Here is a 23,264-nt window from a genome sequence, read left to right as displayed (position 1 = left end):
AGCAGACTCCCCGCAGAGCAGAGAGCCCGATGTGGGGCTCGATCCCAGGACCCTGGGATCATGACCTGAGCTGAAGGCAGAGGCTTTAACCCACTGAGCCACCCAGGTGCCCGAAGTCAACTTTTTGTACTACAGGAAGATAGATGATTGTGTCGTAATAGTTGTCTGAAAGTTCATATTTCTTTTTTAAGTGGGTCAAAATATGTACAAAGTAGAGGGAAGCTCCGTTAAGATGTAAAGTAGCCATTTTTCTGCAATCTACCTTACTCAAGATCCTTTACTTAGGCAGTTACTAGATCTCATTTAGTAAAAGCAACACTTTGGTATCCTTTTCTCTACGATTACCCTATGGGCGCTTTCTTTTTGGGGTCAGAACCCAGAGATACTGAGAAATAATGATTGTGACCCTAACATATCTAGTGAAACACAGTGAGCAAATACATGAGGAGAATGATGAAATACATGAGGAACTTGGTATTGCCAGTGTCTTGGAAGAAACTACTTTCAGGAGAAAAGTGCCCATCATGAACACAGGGCACTGAACAGTGTTGGGTTAATGAAAAATAACTATGGAAACTGGCACTGTTGGGTTAATGGAAAATAACTATGGAAACTGGCACAGGAAACACTATGGATTGGCAAAAACTAGAAGAAAAAAGTGAAGGAAACAAGAGAAAATGCATGCCGAAAATGTGAAACAGATGTCCAAATTGATACATGGCAAGCCATTAAGTATCATGCTGAAGAAAAATGACGAGTCTAGGGCTGTCAAACTCACAGTTGTCATATAAGCTTCAGGGCAAGGAATCTGGAAATCCAAACAGGAATCAGGGAACTGAATAATCATTTGATTTTGGCAAAATTTGTTTGGCATCCAGTAGAAGACTGCTTCCCAGTCCTCTCTTCATGATGAGCCGATCAACTCAAAGCAGAAGGAGGAGTGGTAATGCTATTTTAAGTATAGAAACCAACACTTTCCATAAAACTCTAGAGGATGGTAGCCTTTTTCTTTCCTCAATAATTTATCTCTATGAATATAGCCTGAGAATATGATTATATTTTGCTTGCCATGCCCAACCTTATGGTTAACTATTAAAATAGTTAATTCCTAAGTATTTATTTCTCAATATGAAAATCTATGCCTCACCCCAACATAGCATAATATTAGAGCTGGAAAGAGCCTTAGAGTTAATCTGTTAAAAGCAACTTATTTTAAAGATGAATAAAATGCCCAGATAATGTAATTCAGTGTGTGGACTAGCTGTCTAAAAGTCCCAACAGATACAACATACACAGTAGGCATGTCAACGCGTATTGACTAGGGTTAGTGTTTCTCCAGTAGGCTTTAAGAATGCAGAGCCAAGGTCTGTAGTGAATATGAAAAAACAAAGGAAACGGGAGGACATGCCTGTGGGATCTTTGAAGAATATATTTCCTTCACTTTATTCTGATTAAATCACTAGGATGGTGTTGACCTTTTATTAGAGTGCCTGCTACTTAATATGAGGAAGTTCAAAATCAGCATAATGACTGAGCTTTGATAGAAAATGTTTCTGATCAAAACAAAACAGAATGTAAAAAGTGAAAAAGTAAGTAAAGTAGCAGATTACTATTGGAGATGTACATCACTTTAAAATACATTTAACTTTTTCAAGCAGCAGAACACAGTTTTCAATTGGAAACTGTTTGATATAAGTAACTGAGATACTGCTGTTCCCATAATATAAGATTTTGAGCAGATCTGTTTATCTTTGGTGATTCTTTTCTGATTCCTTTGCATATACATTATGCATATGAATTAATACTTGAATAATGGATGTTTGTCTGAAGTAACTTACCTGTCCAAGCTATGACACTGGAATGGAAGATATTAATTGTGGGAATCCAGCCTTGGATTGATTTTATATGATAAAATTGAATGGCAGTTGCATCAGATTTTAAGTCCAGAAATTTAAGAACAAGTTACAGGTCCTTTAGTTTTTATTGGGTTAAAAACTGGGGATAGAAACATGTATTATATTTCCCCTTAGAAATTTGCTAATGAATAAAATTAATGTCTATATTAATATTTTGTAAAAACTATAAATTGTTATGCAGACACTGATCAGTTATTATTTGCAATATGCAGTACTCAGAACTAGGTATGAAATGCAGATATATAATCTCTGCCCTTAAGAAACTTAAATTTAAAAAAAGAAACTTACATTGCATATTGGAGACATTAAATAAAATACAATTACATGATTTGTGATATGATAAAGCTTCAAAGAGGTACAGCTCAATGAAATGTTTAAGGCTCTAGAAATTTTGCCAGAAATGATTGTATTTGGGGACAATATATATGAAGATACTAGCTAGGTGAAAAAAAGAACAACATTCTGTAAAGAAGGGTAATAAAAGAGAAGGGCACACCAGAGTTGAAAACAAAAGGGAGATTTCTGTGTCAGCTTAAGAGTTCGTGTTTGATTCTGAATGGTATAGGCACTGAAATATTTGAATGGGATGTTGTATACCTGAATTTACATTTTTGAAAGTTTGTTCTTGCTATATTACAGTAAAGAATAGTAGCAAGAAAACTTGAAAATGACATCCTCAATGCAAAACAAGCTCATGGTTGCAGTGGTTTCTCAGTAATTTACTCCACATTCCTTGATGAATAAATGAATGAGTAAATCTGTACTTAACTGAGAAACTCAAGTATTAGAACTGAGTCACAAAGTCTCTGGTGTCACAAAGAGACTAGCATCTGTCCCCTAAACTATTTCTACTACTTACTGAAGAGGGTAGGAAGAAAATGTCTTGTCAGCATAAGGAAGAGAATGAGAACAAAAATTTATTGGGTAGGAAACCTTAAGGGCCAAATAAAACATAGATTGAGCTGATTAATTTTTGTTACTGATTTTTAGCTGTCTTCAAGTAGTGCCTTTGGCTGGTTGGGTAAAGTTCATTTAAGGTGATTAGGGAGGTTCTACTATGGTCATTTAGCAGGGGTCAGTTTTTTTTTCCACTGAATTTTACAAAGCCATTTCAAAATGGAGCAGAGAAATTTACCAATGTGTTAATGTTGAGAATTAATTATTTCTATAGCACTGTGCAAAATACTGGATAATGTGTTTGTACGTGTGTGGGTATATATTATAAAGTAAGGGGGAGTTCTTAAGAAGTAGTTGATACTTACAGTTACCTTGGTAGAAAGTGAATTTGTTCAGTTTTGCCTTTCAGAAATAGGTTTTGCCTTTCATTCTTGGATTTATGTCATTAGGCTTCCAGGTTTGAAAGGCTGATAATTGAGCTTAGTTTTAGTTATCTTCATTAAATGAACCTGATCTATGTGATTTCTATGTCTAGTTTACCTTTGAATAATTAAAAAGAAATTTTTATGTCTAGTTTACCTTTTGGATAATTAAAAAGAAATTGACATTCATGTTAGAAAATATATTCCCTGAAATTATTAATCTTCCTGAAAACAAATGATAATACTACCAAGTTACACTTTTAACTATGATCTTTTTAAATTTTCTCAACAATTTAGTAAGTTAGAATTTCTGAATATTCCATTTTATCGATAAAGAAGCTGAGTCTTAAAGAAGGTATGTGACTTGCTTAAGCCTACACAGCTATTAATAACAGAGCTGAGAATTGAACCTGGAGAATCTGATTTTAGATCTTCTGTAAACTATGGGAATTGAAGCTCATTTTCCAATCCAGTCATGCTTTTTTTTTTAAAGATCTTGTTTGTTTTTTAGGGAGTGAGAGAGCACAAGTTGGGGGAGGAGCAGAGGGAGAGGGAGAAGGAGACTCGCCACTGAGCAAGCAGCCCAATGCAGGGCTTGGTCCTAGGACCCTGGAATCATGACCTGAGCCAAAGGCAGATGCTTAACCAACTGAGCCACTCAGGCGCCCTGCCATTCATGCTTTTAGCAAACATTTATATATGGACTATTTTGTGCCAGGCATTATACTAAGTACCAATAATTTAAGTTCCTTCCCATAAGGAGCGTCATGGTCTAGTAGAAAATTCAGACAAGTAAAGGGATTATAATAAATAATAAGTGCAATTAAGTATATTGTATCCTGAGGACACAAAGTCCAAAAAAGATACCCTAATGTTTATTTATCACAGAATTTAGTAAAGAGCTACGAGAAGAAAGAAATACAGATTTTTTTTAAGGCAGAGGAAGCAAAACAGATGAACAAACGTGAGAAATGCTATATATGTTGAGAAATGAAAATAATTCACTTAGACTAAAACAAAAATTACAGTTCAGGAAGGGGCAGATATTGCTGGAATGTAAGATATGCCAAAACCCAAATTGCCTTACATAACATGCAAATGGTTTTGGGCTTCACTCTGAGTACAGTGGAGGTTTTAATATTTTAAAATTTTCAATCACAGTTTGAACGTGTTTGTGTGTGTATACGTAGGTATTAGGATATAGCTTTCTGTGCTATCAGTGTAAATCATGTAATTTAATGAGGGAATGTTGGCATCAATTCCTGTGGACATTATTGAGATTTTTGGTAACTAAAGGCCATGACAGTATGAAAAGTAGAGGTCAGTTTTGGGAACCAATAAGGAACTCATAATTAATTGGATTAGGAATTAGTGGGCAAGGGTTGTTTTGGGTGCTCAAAACGTCATTTTATTAACTCGTTTCTAGTTATTAAAATATTCAAATGGGTGCATATATTTTAGAATATTTTTATGTCTTGGGTATTTAACTAAGCATTTTTCATTCCATGATTTTGTCAACCATTTGAAAGGTAGAGGGTAGGTAAGATGTTAATGGCTTGTTTCCCCTACCTAGCATCCCTATGGTGCTTCCTGAGCAAGATTTTTGTTCAAACAAATGACTTTGATTTTTGTTATATTTAGATAAATCTTTGTTGAAAGTATCTCTAAAACGATGCTGAGAAACTAGGGTTCATAAATATTCACCAATTCTAAACTAATCATCCCTTTCCAGAAACATGCAAAATCATTCCATGGTGTCTGTTTTGCCACCTATGTTTCATCAGTATCTTGCTATCTCCACAATGGCCAGGAGAGGAATGCAATTACTCTGCCAGCCGAGGCCTCATTTCTGATTTCTGTGGAACTCAAGGTTTACTAAAGGAACCTTCTTTATTTTGTTAGGCATAATGCAGGACAGGAGGAGCTCCTTTTTCCCTGCTGGAGTTGCAAATTCCACCAAGTTGGAGTGAAGTTATTTCAGAGATTTGACACTTCTCCAATGTTAATATATTTTCAGTCTAATTTTGTTACACATTAGCACGTGCTTGGAATGTCAACTACCGCCTTATTGCAGATCACAGATTTAGGTTACTTGACATTATCCAGTGTTTGTTCAAGACTGAGTGCCTTATGCCTTGCCAATTTTATTTATTTGGGTTTCATTTGATTTAACTAAACATTAGAGAAAGTGAGTGCTTAAGGTAACATTGTACATAATTCAGAATAAAATCATAGTAAGTTCCATTAAGTGGATTTCTTTTTACTCTCTCTCTATGTAATACAGTATGTAAAATTGACAGTGCCAGTCATTTGTGCATTCCAGGGGATTCTACTAATTTTCTCTGCATGTATATGTGGTATGCTTATTTTTAATATGTGATGGATGATGTATTGGAATTCCAAAAATAGGATCTTCTTTAAGAAATAACTTAAATGGTTTTCAGATATTTGTAGCACCTAGCTTTGTGGAATGACAGTCTCCAACTGTGCAGCAGAAAAAAATATTTTAAAGTAATTTAAAATATTTTAACTAGATTGAAGGCTATGTGAATCTTTGTATACAAGGACAGAACACTGTATATAATAGCCATAGTGGTCTCAGAGCCCAGAGTCAGAAAAAGGAGAATAGCAGAATTCTCTGATATTATTTAGGATATACTGTTGAGCATTACCGGAACTGAAACCCTTAAGTAGAATAAATTATGCGTGAGTGTGTGTGTATGTAAAATTGAACATAAAACTCTGTCCACATGAACAGACATTTTTGCAAAGAAGACATACAGATGCTCACAGACACATGAAAAAGTGCTCCACATCGCTCGGCATCAGGGAAATACAAATCAAAACCATAATGAGATACCACCTCACACCAGTCAGAATGGCTAAAATTAACAAGTCAGGAAATGACAGATGCTGGTGAGGATGTGGAGAACGGGGAAGCCTCCTACACTGTTGGTGGGAATACAAGTTGGTGCAGCCACTCTGGAAAACAGCATGGAGGTTTCTCAAAAAGTTGAAAATAGAGCTACCCTGTGATCCAGCAATCACACTACTGGGTATTTACCCTAAAGGTACAAATGTAGTGATGCAAAGGGGCATGTGCCCCTGAATGTTTATAGCAGCAATGTCCACAATAGCTAAACTGTGGAAAGAACCTAGATGTCCATCAACAGATGAATGGATAAAGAAGAAGTGGTATATATACACAATGGAATAATACCATGCAGCCACCAAAAGAAATGAAATCTTGCCATTTGCAATGACATGGATGGAACTAGAAGGTATTATACTGAGTGAAATAAGTCAATTAGAGAAAGACAATTATCATATGATCTCTCTTATATGAGAAATTTGAGAGGCAGAGTGGTGGGCTTGGGGGGGGGTAGGGAAGGAAAAAATGAAACAAGATGGGGATTGGGAGGCAGACAAACCATGAGAGACTCCTAATCTCACAAAACAAACTGAGGGTTGCTGGGGGGAAGGGAAGTGTGGAGAGGGTAGTTGGGTTATGGACATTGGGGAGGGTATGTGATATGATAAGTGCTGTGAAGTATGTAAGCCTGACGATTCGCAGACCTGTACCCTGGGGCAAATAATACATTATATGTTAATTAAAATAATTAGTAATTAAAAAAAACTGTCCAAATTTTCCAAGGACAAAGTTATTCTAAAAAATTGTATTAGCCTATATATAACTATGAAAAGAGTATCTTCAAAAGCAACTTATTGGGGCGCCTGGGTGGCTCAGTGGGTTAAAGCCTCTGCCTTCGGCTCAGGTCATGATCCCAGGCTCTCTGCTCAGCAGGGAGCCTGCTTCCTCCTCTCTCTTCCTGCCTGCCTCTCTGACTAGTTGCAATCTCTGTCTATCAAATATATAAATAAAATCTTAAAAAAAAAAAAAAGGCAACTTATTTATATATTACCAAACCATGGAAGCTATGTTGTAAGAATCACATTTAAATGCATCCAACTCCATTTGTTTAGGGTTTTTAAAAAGGAGATGTTAAAGTTACGCATTTATTAAATTTTCAAGTGTGAATAACATATCAAATGTTATTGTAGCTTTTTGCAGCTTGTTGTTTTGGAAGGTTTTTGTCTTTGTTTTTTGTTTTTTTCTTTTTTCTTCTCCCTTTGCACCCACTCTTTATTGCTGCTGGGCCAAGTGCTAGGTCCTACTCAGCCCAGGGATTGGGGAGGTCCTGACCCATTCCCTACTCTCTGTGGCCAGCCAGCAAGGCCAGGCAGGCTCTGAGGCCTATACCTGGTCCACCCAGCTCCAAGGCATGGTCCAGGGTGTGCTACCCTCAGAGAGGGTATGGGGCACAGGCTGGACAGTGCACATGACCCCATGCACAGCCCTTAGCCTAGAAGATTTTTTAAATTAATTATTAACATTTCTTTATTTTGATTAATTAGAATGAGAAAAATTAATTCTTGATATTCTGAATTTGTGCTAGTTCAAGAAATTGAATATTTGAGACTCATCAAGGTGAAACAATCCATATATTCTAGTCAGTCTGTGAGAAAATTGGTTAAATTACTTCCTTTGAAAATAACTCTGTTCCTTTGCATTTATACATGAAACCATTCTTAGTATTTTACTTGAGACCATTATTGATGCTAGAGAGGAGATTAGAAGTTTTTAAGCCATAGAACCAAGCCATCTTAGATGAGTAGACAAAAAACCAGTGTTTTTCTAAGTAGAATAATGAAAGTAACTAACAAAAGCAAAATTTTGTCAAATCAGATTTATAGATAAAATATGTGTGTGTATTAAAACTAAAAATAAGGAGGTCACAAAATGGTCAAGACATAATTTACAGTGTTTTCAACTGAAAGGAGATAGAAACGTGATAGCGAAGGGCACATTATTAGAGAAGCATTATTTGTAATGAGCTAGTTTGTAAGCTGAGTGGTTCACTTAAAATCTATTTTATTATTAGATAAATACATATATAAGATTAAAAAAAGAAAGCTTTTGATTCTTAGCTCAAAGAAGTTAGATGAAAAGACCATTGTTCTCACCCACATAAAGAAGAAAAAGCTGGATGTACTGCAAATTAATGAGTTTTTGGAGCACAGCAGAGAACTGAATTCTCATGGCAGCCAGCTAACCCCAGATCTGGGAGAGCCAGGCATCTGAAGGGAGAGAAGTGATAGGAGTCCTTGTTTAAATTGGGCAGGTGCAGCTAGATTTTAAATAAACCAGTAAGAATTCAACTGAAATGGCACGTATTATTATTATTGAAGGCCAGTTGTGGTTTATATGAAAGTGTAAATCCACTGGGGATTACAGATTTGGGGAATGTTCAGACCTCTTACTAGCTTTTTCTTGGTGAATCTGACCAGGTCCTTACAGGGAAGATTGGAGAAAATTCTGAGAAGCCTTCCCTTGTGTTGCTAGCTAGGTACAGGAGGGGAATAGCTTAAACTGCTAAATTTGGCTTGAGGCATCTTATATTTTTCTTTGATGGGACAAAAGTCTTATTGCCCAGGTAAAAGAGAAATGAATATTATTCTTTCAAGGGACTGAGTCACCCCTTGAAGGTGAGGGAAGAGAAGAAGAGAGAAAAAACTCTGTTCCTAGGGAGGGGCATGGGTGAGTGCCAAACCCACAATTACAAATGGGGAAGGGGCAGGGGTCATTGGAACGCCCCACTCATGAGGCCCTTGCATCTGGCCAAGGCTAAATCAGAACATCAGAGAAGAGTTCCCCACACTGATCTGTACTTCCAGAATAATAAGAATTGAATAGAATGACTGTCAAAAACAGTCATTCTTGGAGTCAATCAGTCTTGAAGAGAGCTTCAGGAGACTTATTTCTTTTCAGGTGCAATTAAAAAAGAAAAAAAAAAAAGGTAAAGGGTTGAACAGACATTGAGAAAACCACCCCTGGCGTGAAGTTTATACCCTAAATACTAAGTATCAGTAGAGGAATTTGCATCCTGCAGTATGTTTAAGGTGTTCCTAGCAAGACACCAACTCCATTCTTGTTTGGATTGACACAAGCCCCAACACAGAAATGGAGGTAAAGAAGTACTAATTACTGTGCATAAAGACGATTTACTTTAGTCTTCACTGTTCTACATAAAATGCCTATCTTTCAGCAAAAGTTAGGAGAAATGGGAAAAGTCAAGAAATAAAAACATACAAAAGAACAACTCCAAAAAGGCAAAGCAACAACCATCAGAATCTGCTCATAGGACACATATATTGAATATATTTGAAAGAAATTTTAAAATAACTAGGTTAACTCTTCTAAGGACCTGAACTGAAAAGATAGACACTTTGCAAGATAAGATGGGTACAAATAAAAATCAACACAGGTATAAACTGTCTTTGATCGGCTTGCTAGTAAACTTAATGCAGCAAGTGAAAGAACAAGTAACTCTGAAGACAGGTCAGCAAAAATTACCAAAAAATAAACATAAGAGATAAAAGAACAGAGGTTCTAAAGCTTTGGGTGAAGAACTGTGGGATGATATCAGGTGGACAAACAATTAATTGGAAATCTCAAGAAGAAGAAAGAAATATTTGAGATAAGAGTAGCTGAAATTTTTCCAAAAATAGTAATAACAGAACAAAAAAACCCCAAAACAACAAACATTCAAACATGTCATTTTTAAGGTGATAAAAATTAAGAAAAAGAGATAAAGAAAACACCTCTACTACATAGAGAAGAACCATGAAGAAATATTGAAGAAAATTCTTTAAACAGAAGGAAGTTCTGCTAAGACAGAAATAAGGGAAACTCTGAAAATGGAATAAATGTAAAATAAAATTTATCTTTTAGTTTTAATTGCTTTAAAATATAACTGGGACTTTTAAGTCCAGACAAGATAATGGAGACCCTATTTCTCTGTACTCCTCTCTGCTAAGTACAACTGTAAACCCTGAAAACAACACAAGAGGCAACTGATAAAGACCTGTGAATGGTGATCAGACGAAAACCTTACTGGAGATGTCAGAACTGGAGCTATGACACAGCAACAGGGTGTTTTGCATATCCCCATCCAACAAAAGCAGGCAACCCAGACCTGGCATTTCCCATCTCCATCTTTTTTTTTTTTTAAGATTTTATTTATACATTTGACAGAGATCACAAGTAGGCAGAGAGGCAGGCAGAGAGAGAGAGAGAGAGGAGGAAGCAGGCTCCCTGCCAAGCAGAGAGCCCGATGCGGGGCTTGATCCCAGGACCTTGGGATCATGACCTGAGCGAAAGGCAGAGGCTTTAACCCACTGAGCCACCCAGGCGCCCCTCCCATCTCCATCTTAACAGCAGAAGGAAGCACAAACAGGTGCATCCCTCCCCTAGGTTGAACATGTATCTTTCTGACAGCAGTTGAGTCTGAGAGTCACCTAAAGGAGGGACCTTTCACTTGCTCTTTCAACAGTAAATGATTAAAGGAAGTATTCTTGTTCCCCTCTATGCCCAAAATTCCCACAAGACAGACAGTGATATGAGAGAGCAGAACCTATAACAGCTTAGCCTCAATAAGCTGCCAGGGCTTGGGATACCATGGGTCTTTTTGTTCCAGGGACCTGAAGTGCCCCTTACCTGCCTGAAGATAATACTGAATCTGGGGATTGTGAGCAAGGGGATAACCAGCACAGAAGCTGTCCAGCCAAGCCTCTTTATCACCTCAGGCCTGTGACTCTTCTCCCTAAATGTAAGATGCCCAGAATCCAGGGGAGCTCCTTTCTTTTCCTCAGACAGCAACATCAGAAGTGGGTGGCTCCAGCAGCACCAAATAAACCAAACACAAAAAATTACCGTAAAAGGCTTAGAAGATTAAACTGCCATTGGATCCAGAGCTCACAAATATAGGCCAAACCTATGTGCTAAAGCTAATCAGGGTGAGTATTTGCTAAAATAAAAGATTTAAATTGGACCCAGGGTCTCCTAACATAACATACCAAACAGAAAACAACTAGAATGAGAAAAGGTAGTTGCAATTATAATTCTCTAAAAAAAATGAAAAGATAGGTGGTTCGGTGGGTTAAAGCCTCTGCCTTCGGCTCAGGTCATGATCCAAGGGTCCTGGGATCGAGCCCCACATTGGGCTCTCTGCTCAGTGGGGAGCCTGCTTCCCCCTCCCTCTCTGCCTGCCTCTCTGCCTGCTTGTGATCTCTGTCAAATAAATAAACAAAATCGTTAAAAGAAAAAAAAAAGAAAAATAGCAAATAAGAGTTACAAAAACAGAATCAAATGGGAAAAGATAAATTTGATTTAATTGTATTTGGTTAAATGCCCAAATGCCCCCCCCACCACTGCCCGCTGCAATGTGCTCACCTCCCTGAACCTTATAATTGTAATCTTATTTAGAAAAAATATATACGTATCTTTGCAGATGTAATTAGGTTAAGGATACTGAGACAAGATCATCCTAGATTGTGCAGGTGAGTCTGAAGTCCAAATGAGGCACAAAGAGGAGACAGGGAGAAAGAAAAAAGACCAGGAGGAGACAGAGGCCAAGACTGAAGTGATGAGCTGCAAGCAAAGGAAAGCCTGGAGCCACCAGAAGCTGGCACAGGCAAGGGTGGATTCTCCTGTACAGCCTTCAGAGGGCGTTACAGCTCTGCCAACATCTTGATTTTGGTCCCTGGGCCTGCAGAACTGTGAGAGAATAAATTTTTTGTTGTTTTAAGCCACCAAGTTTGTGGTAATTTGTCACAGCAGTCTTAGGAATAAAACATTTGTCAAAACAGAGCAAAACAAAATTTGGCTCTAGGAAAGACTGTTTAGAGAATGTAAAGACAAGCTACACATGGGAGAAAATATTTTCACACCATATATCTGACAAAGAATTAATGTCTAGAGGATACATGTGAAGGTTAATTTTGTGTCAGCTTGACTGGGCTAAGGATACCCAGATAGCTAGGGAAAACATTTCTGGGTGTGTCAGTGAACATGTTTCCTGGAGAGATTAGCATTTAAATCTGTAGACTGAGTCAAGGAGGTCACCCTGGCGTGTGGGTGGGGTATCAACTAATAGGCTGAGGGCATGAATAGAAAAGTGGAGGAAGAATGAATTTGCTCAGTGGCTTAGTTGGGACGTTCGCCTGCCCTCGGATTGGTGCTCCTGGTTCCCTGATGACTTACACCATGGACTCTTCTGGTTCTCTGGCAAAGAGGATTGAACTGGGATTACACCACCTGCTTCCCTGAGCCTCCAGTTTATAGACAATGGATCATAGGTCTCCATAACTGTGAGCCAGTCTCTCAGTATAAATCTCTTTATATAGATCTCTATATACCCTATTTATTTCTCAGAAGAACTCAGACTAATACAATAAAAATCTCTTAAAACCTAAGAGTGAAAAAAAAATCAATGCAATAAGAAAATGGGCTAAAGATATAAATAGTGAAGAGGGCATATAGATAGTGAACGAACACATGACAAGATGTTCAGTGTCATATGTTACCAGATAAGTATATATTAGGACCATATGAAATAATCACCACGCATCTCTCAGAGATGCTAAAATTTTAAAAAATGGCAACATTAAATGTTTTTAAGGATGTGAAAGAATTTGATCATCCATATATCGTGATGGGAGTGTAAAATTGTACAGCCACTCTGGAAAGTATTTTGTCAGTTTCTTATAAAATTAAAGTTGCCATTATCATATAAATAAGCAATTCCATTTGTGGGAATTTATCCCAAGAAATTTAAAACTTATTTTCACGCAAAAACCTATACACAAATGTTCATAGCAGCTTTATTTGGAATAGTCCTAAAATGCAAAACAGTTCAGATGTCCTTCAACAAGTGAATGAGAGAAGAAACTGGCAACACATCCAATGTAATACCACTTAGCAATAAAGAAGAGTGAAATATTGATACAAAGAAAACAGATGAATCTCTAGGAAATTATGCTAAATGAGAAAAGCCAGCCTAAAAGGTTACACATTGTGTGGTTTCACTTGTGAAATATTTTTGAGATAAGAAAATTTTAGAAAGAGAAGAGATTAGTGGTTTCCAGGGTTTAGGAAGTGGAGCAGGAGAAAGGAGGTGGATGTGGTAATAAGAGGGCACCAGGGATTCTTTGATGGGTTTATTCAGCAGTTGTAGGTGTAGAAACCTACACGTCTTATCCGTCTGTTGAGAAATAAAGGCACACACATGCATACCGTAGCTTTAGTTCAAGTAAATCTGGTGAAATCTGCATAAGATAGATGGGCTGTATCTATCCCAGTAAAGTGTTCATGATATTATACTACAGTTTTGAAAAATTTCGTCACCAGATAAAACTGGGTAGTTTACATAGGACTTCCCTGTATTTTTAAAACTGTGTGAATGCATAATCATCTCAATAAAAAATTTATTAAAAACCAAAAACAGTAAAAGAGGGGCACCTGGGTGGCCCAGTCAGTTGGGCGTCTGACTCTTGATTTTTGCTTGGTGGTGATCTCCAGGTCATGGGATCGAGCCGCGTGTCGGGCTCTACATTGGGCGAGGAGACTCTCTCTCCTGCTCCATCCTAAAAAATGTACATTAGTGCATACTTGCATGTTTTCTCTCTCAAATAACTAAATAAATAAAGTCTTAAACAGTAAAAGACTTGGAGGTAATTCAGAAAAGAAGAAAAATGGCTCTTAAAAGATGCTTAATTATTAAAAATCAAAGAAATGCAAATTCTAACTCTGAGAGCATACCACTATACACATTCTTTAATGAACAGAATTAAGAAGTCTGACAGCATCAAGTATTAATTAAACATGTGCAGCAGCAATACATATATTATTGGCAGAGATATAAACATATTGAAAAACTAGTGTTTTCTTATAAAGTAAACCAGTAACTCTCAACTGGGAGCTGTGTTTGCTTCTCAAGGGCTATTTGGCAATATCTAGCATATTTTTGATTCTCATGACTGACAGTGCTACTGCAATCTAGTTGGATTAAGGCTGGGATACTGCTGAACATTGTACAGTGTGTGTACAGCCCCCTACAATAAGGAATCAAATGGTCCAAAATGGCAGTAGTGTTGAGGCTGAAAAACCTTGATTTACATATAAACCTGTCACATGACCTTGCAATCCCACCCTTAGGTATTAACCCAAAGAAATGAAAACATATGTCGTTACAAGACTTACACACAAATTTTCCTATGTTTTATTCATAGTAATACAAAAATATGAAACAAGTCCTAGGTCCATCATTAGATTCATGGAAAATTATAGTATATTCATAAAAAGAAGTCCTTCTTAGCCATTAAAGTGGAGTAAACCACTGATACATAAAACCATGAGTGAGGAGTGCCTGGGTGGCTCAGTCAGTTAAGCATCCAGCTCTTGATCTCAGGATCGTGAGTTGAAGCATTGCATTGGACTCCACACTGGCCCTGGAGCCTACCTCAAAAAAACCAAGTTAACAAAACATGGATGGATCTCAACAATCTTATGCTGACAGAAGTCAGAGAGAAAAGAATGCTATTCCTTTAATTCTTATGAAATTATAAGGAGAAATGAATCTGTAGTGACAGAAACCAAATCAGTGAATGTAAATGTCTTAGGCCAGACATGAGGCAGTTGACTGAAAAATTGCATGAAGTCACTTTTTGGGTGATGCAATGTCCTGTATATTATTTGTAGTGTTACTCGTATATATCATTCTCAAACTGCATCTAGTTATGCAGTTCAAATCAGTGCATTTTATTTTATATAACTTACCCATAAATACAGTTGTTTATAAATCAGGTATTGGTTAATAATAGAAAAATAAAACCAGTGTAATCAAAAAGAATTCTAAAAAGGGGCTTTCCTATCTACTCTTGTCTGTTATAGCAACTCCCTTTATACCATACCTTTTCCTGATTGATTTTTTTTTTTTTAAGATTTTATTTATTTGACACAGGGAGAGAGATCACACGCAGGCAGAGCAGCAGGTAGAGAAAGAGGGGGAAGAAGTCTCCCCACTGAGCAGAGAGCCCAATGCGGGGCTTGATCCCAGGACCCTGAGATCATGACCTGAGCAGAAGGCAGTGGCTTAACCCACTGAGCCACTCAGGTGCCCCTCCTGATTGAATTTTATAGTATTTATCTCTCGGTATTGTTTGACTATCCACTAATACATTAATTTCATAAAACCAAGGCCCTTATGAGGCCCTAACCTCTTTGAGGCTTTTCTGAATACAACTAGACTGTCCTCTGGGTTGATCCCATAGAACCACAGTGTGATGTATGCTACATCTAATTTTGCTTATTACAAGCTCCATCTCTCTTTATTTTCATTTGAATCAGTCTGTCTTTCTGTCTACCTACCTACCTACTTAACTATTTGTCTCCCTCATGTCCTGCTTCTTAAATTCAGGGATTATATCTCAAAACCTCATAGCATCTTCAGCATAGTCAGTATTCAGTTTTAACTCAGTGCATACCTGCATGGATTTTACAGTGAAATAATAAGAGGATCAGTACTATTTAATGGATTGTCTAAATCCTGCATTTGCACAGTTAAATATTTTACTTCCAGTTTTATTTTAAATTCTTTTTGTACCTTACTGCTCTCATTGAGAATTGGAAGTAATGGAGGAAATAGCATTAAATTCCAACTGTCTTTTTAGAGTGCACTGTGGCACTCAAACGAGAGAGGTTACAAAATTGAGCATCTTTGACAAAGCATTTAATAGGCCTTTGTTCTGTGGAACATAATTTTAGAAATGTACACCTGAAAGTTAGGAAAAGCAGATGTGTATTGCTATATTCCTTGTTCCAGCCACAATACCAAGGGCTTTATATACATTTTCTTACTGAATTCTTTCAAGATCCCTGAGACAAGCATTGTCTCTCTTTTTTAGATAATTAAATTGAAGCTTAGAGAAATAAATTGTGTATAGTCACAGAGTAAGTAAAAGGGAAATCATGATTGGAATCTAAGTATGTTTCATTTTAGTACCTATGCCTGTTTCATAAGTGATATGCCAACAGAACATATTAAATACTTATTATAAGAAATATTTGGGTATCTCCACATTTTTTTTTTTAAATGAACCTATGAGATAGCATCTAAAGTTCTAGTTTTAGAATATGTGTACTTCAGGGGTGCCTCGGTGGCTCATTCAATTAAGCATCTGACTTCAGCTCAGGTCCTGATCTCAAGGTCCTAGGATAAAGCCTTGGGTCAGGCTCCCTGCTTAGTGGGGAATCTGCTTGTCCCTCTGCCCCTTCCCCTGCTCATTTATACTCTCTCTCTCACTCAAATAAATAAATAAATAAATATTTAAAAAAAATAAAAGATGTGTTCTTCATTTCCATTTGTGTTATTGCAAATGGAGAGATTTAATTCTTTTTGACATCTGAGTAATATTCCACACTTAATCTCATTTTATTATTTTTTTAACTTGGATTTTTTTTGTAATTTTATTTTATTTTTCAGTATTCTAAGATTTATTGTTTATGCACCACACCCAGTGCTCCATGCAATACATGCCCTCCTTAATACCCACCATCAGGCTCACCCAACCCCCACCACCTTCCCCTCCAAACCCTCAGTTTGTCTTTATTATGCTAAGTGAAATAAATTAGAGAAGGATAAATACCATATGATCTCACTCATGTGGAATTTAAGAATCAAAAAGATGAACATATGGGAGGGAAAGGAAAAATGAAATCATATCAAACCAAATCAAATCATAAAATAATAAAATAAGATAATAAAACTAAATAAAATAAAATAATAAAGCCAGGGGGGGGGAGGCAAGCCTTAAGGGACACTGAACTACAGGAAACAAACTAAGGGTTGCTGGAGGAGAGGTGGGAGTGTGATGGGTAACTGGGTGATGGGTATTAAGGAGGGCACTGAATGTAATGAACACTGGGTGTTCTGTGCAACTGATGAATCACTAAATTCTAACTCTGAAGCTAATAATGCAGTATATGTTAACTAAATTGAATTTAAATAAAAATAAAAAAATAAATTAAGAAAAAAAGATGTGTACCTCAAAAGACATTGTCTGGTTTCATAGTCATCAAAACTTAATGTAAAGCCATCTCTCTTGCTTTGTGAATGATGGTTTCCGAAACCTTTATTCAGATGTCTTTATTGACTAATCCATTTGACACTTTAAGCTCTCTATGTCGCCTATTCTTAGCCTGTATTTATCACCACATACTCTAAGCAGATTAATACCTAATTTCCTTAATGGAACAATAATTTCCTCAGTGACAGGGTCTGTTACTTTCAGTCAAGGAAATGGCCCACAAATGCTGATTTCATCAGCAAAAGAACCTGGAAAGATTCATGACATAATCAGTTTGAACAACAGATACTGGATTATAATAAAGCAGCAAACATTAAATATTGTGAATTTTTCTTGCGTATCCAAACCTGAAATAGTGATTCCAAGAATTTTCAAAACAAAGATGTCTATTGCACATTTGACAAAGTGATGACTTCCATCACTCAAAGATAGTGGAATTCCTAAGAAAAATCCACAGGTACAATATTCCCCTTTACTATTTATATTTTGCCTCCATTGCATCATTGTCATACAAGTAGCCTGAGTTTTCTGCAGGATATCTCCAGTTTTTCATATCTGAAACTTTACATGAGGTTATCTTTTAAGAACTTAACCAGGGTCAATTTGTAAGCAAGTGATTCTCTCAAGTGCTGATTTTGCAAACAGAATATAAACATCATTTACTTCTATAGTGTTTTGAAGTCATGCCATTAAAAATTCATCTGGGATGTCTAACATGAAAAAACAAGAACAAGGAAGGCAATGAATTGCAATAAAAAAAATTGGCAGAGTAATAAATAGGCATGACAGGTCAGACTTCAATTTATAAAAGTAGCTTTGCCAAAGGTGGTTTAAAAGGGTAGATTCTTGTCTCTGCATTACTTGTGGTGATGCATCTTCCTTTAAATTCTGAACTCTTGTAGCTGAGACAAAGAAATTATGCTTTTTTTTCAATGGCAAATAATCAGGATTTATCCCCTGCATTTTCAAAATGGTTGAAGACATACCATGCATCTTCCATTGTTTTATAGAAACTACATCCCAAAGTAGGTATACGAGTGCTTCCACAAACTTGATGTAGCTTATATGAAGTTATCTTTATTTTCAGAATCCATGCATTCTATATTCAGAAATATTAAACCAATAAAAATAAATAATTCTAATTCATATTCTAGACTTATTAAAAGAAAACCTGTTTTTATTTTTTTTTCCTATCCTAGTTAGTTATAATTACATATTCCTGATCTTTGAGAAGAATCTTGGAGACAACCTCTTCTTTTTTGGCCCTCTACACCTAATGAGAAATAGATTCTCTGCATCTGGTATTGCTCTAAAATCTACTCTTCTTGTTTTGTTTTTAATTCCCAGTCTTTTTGTGATTACGTTAACCTTGTTAGCTCTTTCCTGAAATACTATAGCATCTCCCTATGTGAGATACTACCTTCACTCTGTCCTAAGTTGAATGCTTATTTAAGTGTTATATTTTGATTACGGACACGATAAAATGTCTTCACAACCTAATATGCTCCAGTGCCTTTTCAGAATACTATCCTACGCCTTACATTATGCACAGCTATTTCTTAAAATCAAGTGCATTCTTAGAATCTTTGAACTACGCATCTAGCATCCAGTCTCACTGAATTGTTGCTTTCCTCCTTATTCTAACCCCACTCGGTGGCCTTCTGCAAACATTATTCAGCTTTCTTACAGAGTTCACATTAATTAATGTGCTTCCTTCAATAATTTCTAGCAGGAATTTTCAAAAGAATCCTAGAATTCTCAAAATTCAAAAATTCTCAAAATTCAAAAGAATCTCAAAAGAGTCCTAGAATTGTGATGAAATGCTAGTACTGAGGATAGGTATTTTATTTGTCTTTCATTTTAAATAAAGTAAATGAAGAGCAGCTGGTGTAGTGTGTGTGTCTCTCTCTCTCTCTCCAAAGGTATATAGAAATTCAGCTTTAGGAACCTCTCTTCATCTTCAGTCCCACATTCAGAGAATAAGAGTATATCTGGCTTTTGCAGGATTACACTGGTCAATTATTCTCTCCTCATACCTTTTTCAGAGAGGTGTTGGTACTTCTCTTCCTCTGGCCAAAAGTAGGAGTCTAAGTAGAATCATTTGAAGACTGAAGAGTATCTGGGAAATTCGAAGGCCATCATCTTATTCCTTAATTGGACTTCGTTCAGGAGCCCTGTTGATGCATGCTGGTGCTTTTAGAACAGGAACAGAGTATCTGAAGAGAGATAGCTAGTGGGGATCATGGGATCTGAAAGGAGGCTAGTTAAGATGTGGCTAGCCATGGTGCTTGCTCAAGAGTGAGCACTTTGCTTTTAGGAATTTTTCCCCACCTTACTGCCAAATCTACACCAAGTACAAAAATTACATCTGATGGGGTGGCTGAGATGGTTAAGCATCTGCCTTTAGCTCAGGTCATGGTCCTGGGGTCCTGGCATCTAGTCCCTCATTCATTGGGCTCCCTGCTCATCAGGGAGTCTGCCTCTTCCTCCTCCTCTTCCCCCACCCCCCTCGTGGTCTCTCTCACTCTCTTTTGCTCTCTCAACTAAATAAATGAAATCTTTAAAAAAATTACATCAGCCAGAGTACAGCAGGCACCTCCCAAGGGGAGAAATGATGTCTAACATTCAAGTATGATAACTGCATCTTTTGTCATTTTTCTTATTTTCCCCAAAGAATGAAACAGGTAATCTTGTTCCTGCTCTAGCTTGTACTAGGGAACAGAGAGTAATTTTGAATTGAGTATGAAACTACAGCTCTATATAGAACAGTTTTAGGAACCCAGATGAGACTCTGGAATGGCTGAAAACATAAGGATACTGAGAAAGTATAACTAAGTAGATCAAAGTGGGTCTGGGTGGGATATATGTAGGGATTTTTTTTTTGGAAAAGTAAAACCATTTCCTGTTTATAACTGGTGAGTTAATTATCTGTAAACTGGTTACATATTAGTTTACCCAGCAAATATTTACTGAGCAGTTACTATGTACACAAAGCAGATAAAACCCCAGGAACAAAGCATGGGACAACACCACGGTCTTTCTGAACTTGCAGGCTGATAGATACTATCTCATCTGAATTACTTCAACAGTTATGTCCCCTATTTTTTGACATTTCAAACCTTGTCTCTACGTAAATAGACAAGTGATATTTCTTACAAATTTCAGTCAATTGCCCTTAGTCATTTTGAAGATGTTCTCAATCCACTGTGGGACAAGTTTGTAATGTCTAATTCTAGGACTGTAAGAATGAAGCTGGACTCAGAGTCAGTTCCGGCATCCTTGAACTGTGTGACCTTGGACAATTAATTGATTTGAATTCCTCCCTCCTAAATGAAAGTAATCTTAGCCTCCGAGGTTCTTGTATAGCAACTGTATACACATAACAAAATATTAAATACTTACAGTATAAAACACCTGATGTACAGTACCTATTCATTGATGACTAATTGCTTTCCATGTATCTTTCATTTATCTCCTGTGCCCAAATCACTAAATACCTTAAAAATAAAATTTTGGTGTATGCTAATAGAAAACAATTTTCTTCACAGTGTCCTTGTATCTCACTTTTATCAATTTACTTCCTTTCCAGAGTCCCCTTCATTTCTTCCCTTCAGCACTTTTTGTCCTGGCCTACCTTATTCTGGCTTTAAGCTTTCCAGCCACTACCCTTAGATATTCTTATAATCCTTAAGTCTTTCTCCTCCAATATGTGATTCTTAATTAATCTTATACACTTCTCATTTTAATATCCAAGCTTACCAGAGACATTTTCAGATGATCGGGTTAGGTTTGTTTGTCCCTTCTTTGTTCTATCTTTTAAGTATTTACATTTCTGTAGTCATATTAACAACCTCAGCACTCACCATCTTCTTGGAGTTGCATTCCTATGTAAAGTCTGATTAGAGTCTATGTGTATCTTGTTAGATTATAGAAGTCTATTACTCTAAAGCCTAGATAGTTTCCTGAATTATATTGAGTTAAAAAATACTATCAACTGTGATAAGAAAAGGTTACTTTTTGCAAAGTTTGAATATCGTTAAATTGTTCTTTCTAGTCACTAAGAATTAAGCCCTTTTCTCCATTTAATATGTCCAAAGAATTGTCACTCATGGCAGGGTAAAGAATTCTTTACTAGATTTTCTGCTTTGAGTAGAAGGAGACTTCTGGTTCAGAGAATTATTCAGGCCTCCTTATCTTGCCCTTGTACTCCTTCAGAGCAGCTAGTTATATTCTGTCATGCTTTGTGTATTGGCCAGGATTCTCCAGAGAAACAGGAAATACTTGTAATGAGGGAGGGTGGGTACTGATGATTACACAATCATTATGTAGGCATCAGTATTTTCTTCTAATACATAAGGGTGATTCAAACAAAAGATTTGGTATTAGTAATGAAGAAGCGTGTCATTAGCATTGACTTTTACTAGGCAATCTACCACAGTTTAAATCTTGGTTGTATGTGATTTAAATTAAAAAAAAAAAGATTTGAACTTTTTTTTTTTTAAAGATTTTATTTATTCACTTGACAGAGAGAGTAGGCAGAGAGGCAGGCAGAGAGAGAGGAGGAAGCAGACTCCCTGCTGAGCAGAGAACCCAATGCAGGTCTTGATCCCAGGACCCTGAGATCATGACCTGAGCTGAAGGCAGAGGCTTTAACCCACTGAGCCACCCAGGCACCCCTGAGGTTTTACTTATTTATTTGACACAGAGAGAGAGATCACAAGTAGGCAGAGGCAGGCAGAGAGAGAGGGGGAAGCAGGCTCTGTGCAGAGCAGAGAGCCCTATGCAGGGCTCAATCTCAGGACCCTGAGATCATGACCCGAGCCAAAGGCAGAGGCCTAACCCACCGAGCCACTCAGGTGGTTTTGAATTTTTATGATAAAGTAAGGACTTGGGTAGGAGTCCAGGGAGGTTACTTTTTTTGGATAGCTGGTCTGTACCAACTCTAAGTTGGAATTGGGGCAGAACACTTCTCTCTGCAAATGAGTTTATGATCAGGTAGGGAGCCCAGGTGATCTTAACTTCTTTCAGTAAAAGATATCCATTATTTGGCTCAAACAATATTTTCTAATCTTTCTCCACTTTATTGTAATTTTTAATTCAATGGCATCCTTGCCTTAAAGATTACCATTAGTACCAATTAGAACAGAAAAAGAAACAGAACAAAACAAAATGAAATTTCCTCATTATCTTCCTTCAGTTACTTGAAAAAGGAGTATTGTCACCTCCCCAAACTCACAAATCACCGGATTCTCCTCAGAAACAAGGGACAGTTAATGCAAAATTTATCGGATTTAAAAACCAAACCAATTTTATTTAAGAAATATTTTTGCATATTATAAATTATTAAAAATAGCATAATTATTACATGCATATGTATTAGAAAAACAAGACATAATCTTGTTCTTTAAAAAAAAAGCCCTTATGATAGTATTAAGCAGCTAAATAGTGAGTTTCTTTACATATATTCTTCTTTTTAAATAATGGCTTTGCTAAAATTTGGTTTTCCTAAAGGCAGTCATAGAAAATGCTGTTATCATTTTCACAGTCTATTATTCTGAAAAACGTCTATAGATTATTAGTAATTGCATGTGAAATCCTTCAATTTCGTTTTTCTTTGAGCGCAGCTGGAGCATTAGAGGATTCTTAAACAAAAACTTTCTTTGCATTCTCCTTAGTAGTTGAAGTTATTCAAAATAACTTTTCTAAGAACTGTGATAAAATCTTTGTTCCATTCATTTTAGCCTTTTAGATGGGACTGAATCAGCCAGACAGTGGATTAACTATCAATGGGGTTTTTGTATTTATAGAAATAATTGAGATGTGTTTCAGCTCAGGCTTTTAGAAACATAAACAATATCCATTATGATATTATTTTTCTTTCTTAATACCACTCAAAGTCACTTTTTCCTTTCAGTAAAGACTCTAAGAGTATCTGGTTCAATCCTTTGTTTGTTTGCTTGTTTCTTTTTAAGTTGGTAAAGTGCACATCTCCACAGGTAAATAACCGTTCTCCAGGTTACAGAGTGAATTTCCTTTTTAGTCA

Source organism: Meles meles, chromosome 15 (assembly GCF_922984935.1).
Source record: "Meles meles chromosome 15, mMelMel3.1 paternal haplotype, whole genome shotgun sequence".
Classification (NCBI taxonomy): domain Eukaryota; kingdom Metazoa; phylum Chordata; class Mammalia; order Carnivora; family Mustelidae; genus Meles; species Meles meles.
This window is presented reverse-complemented; position numbering follows the sequence as displayed.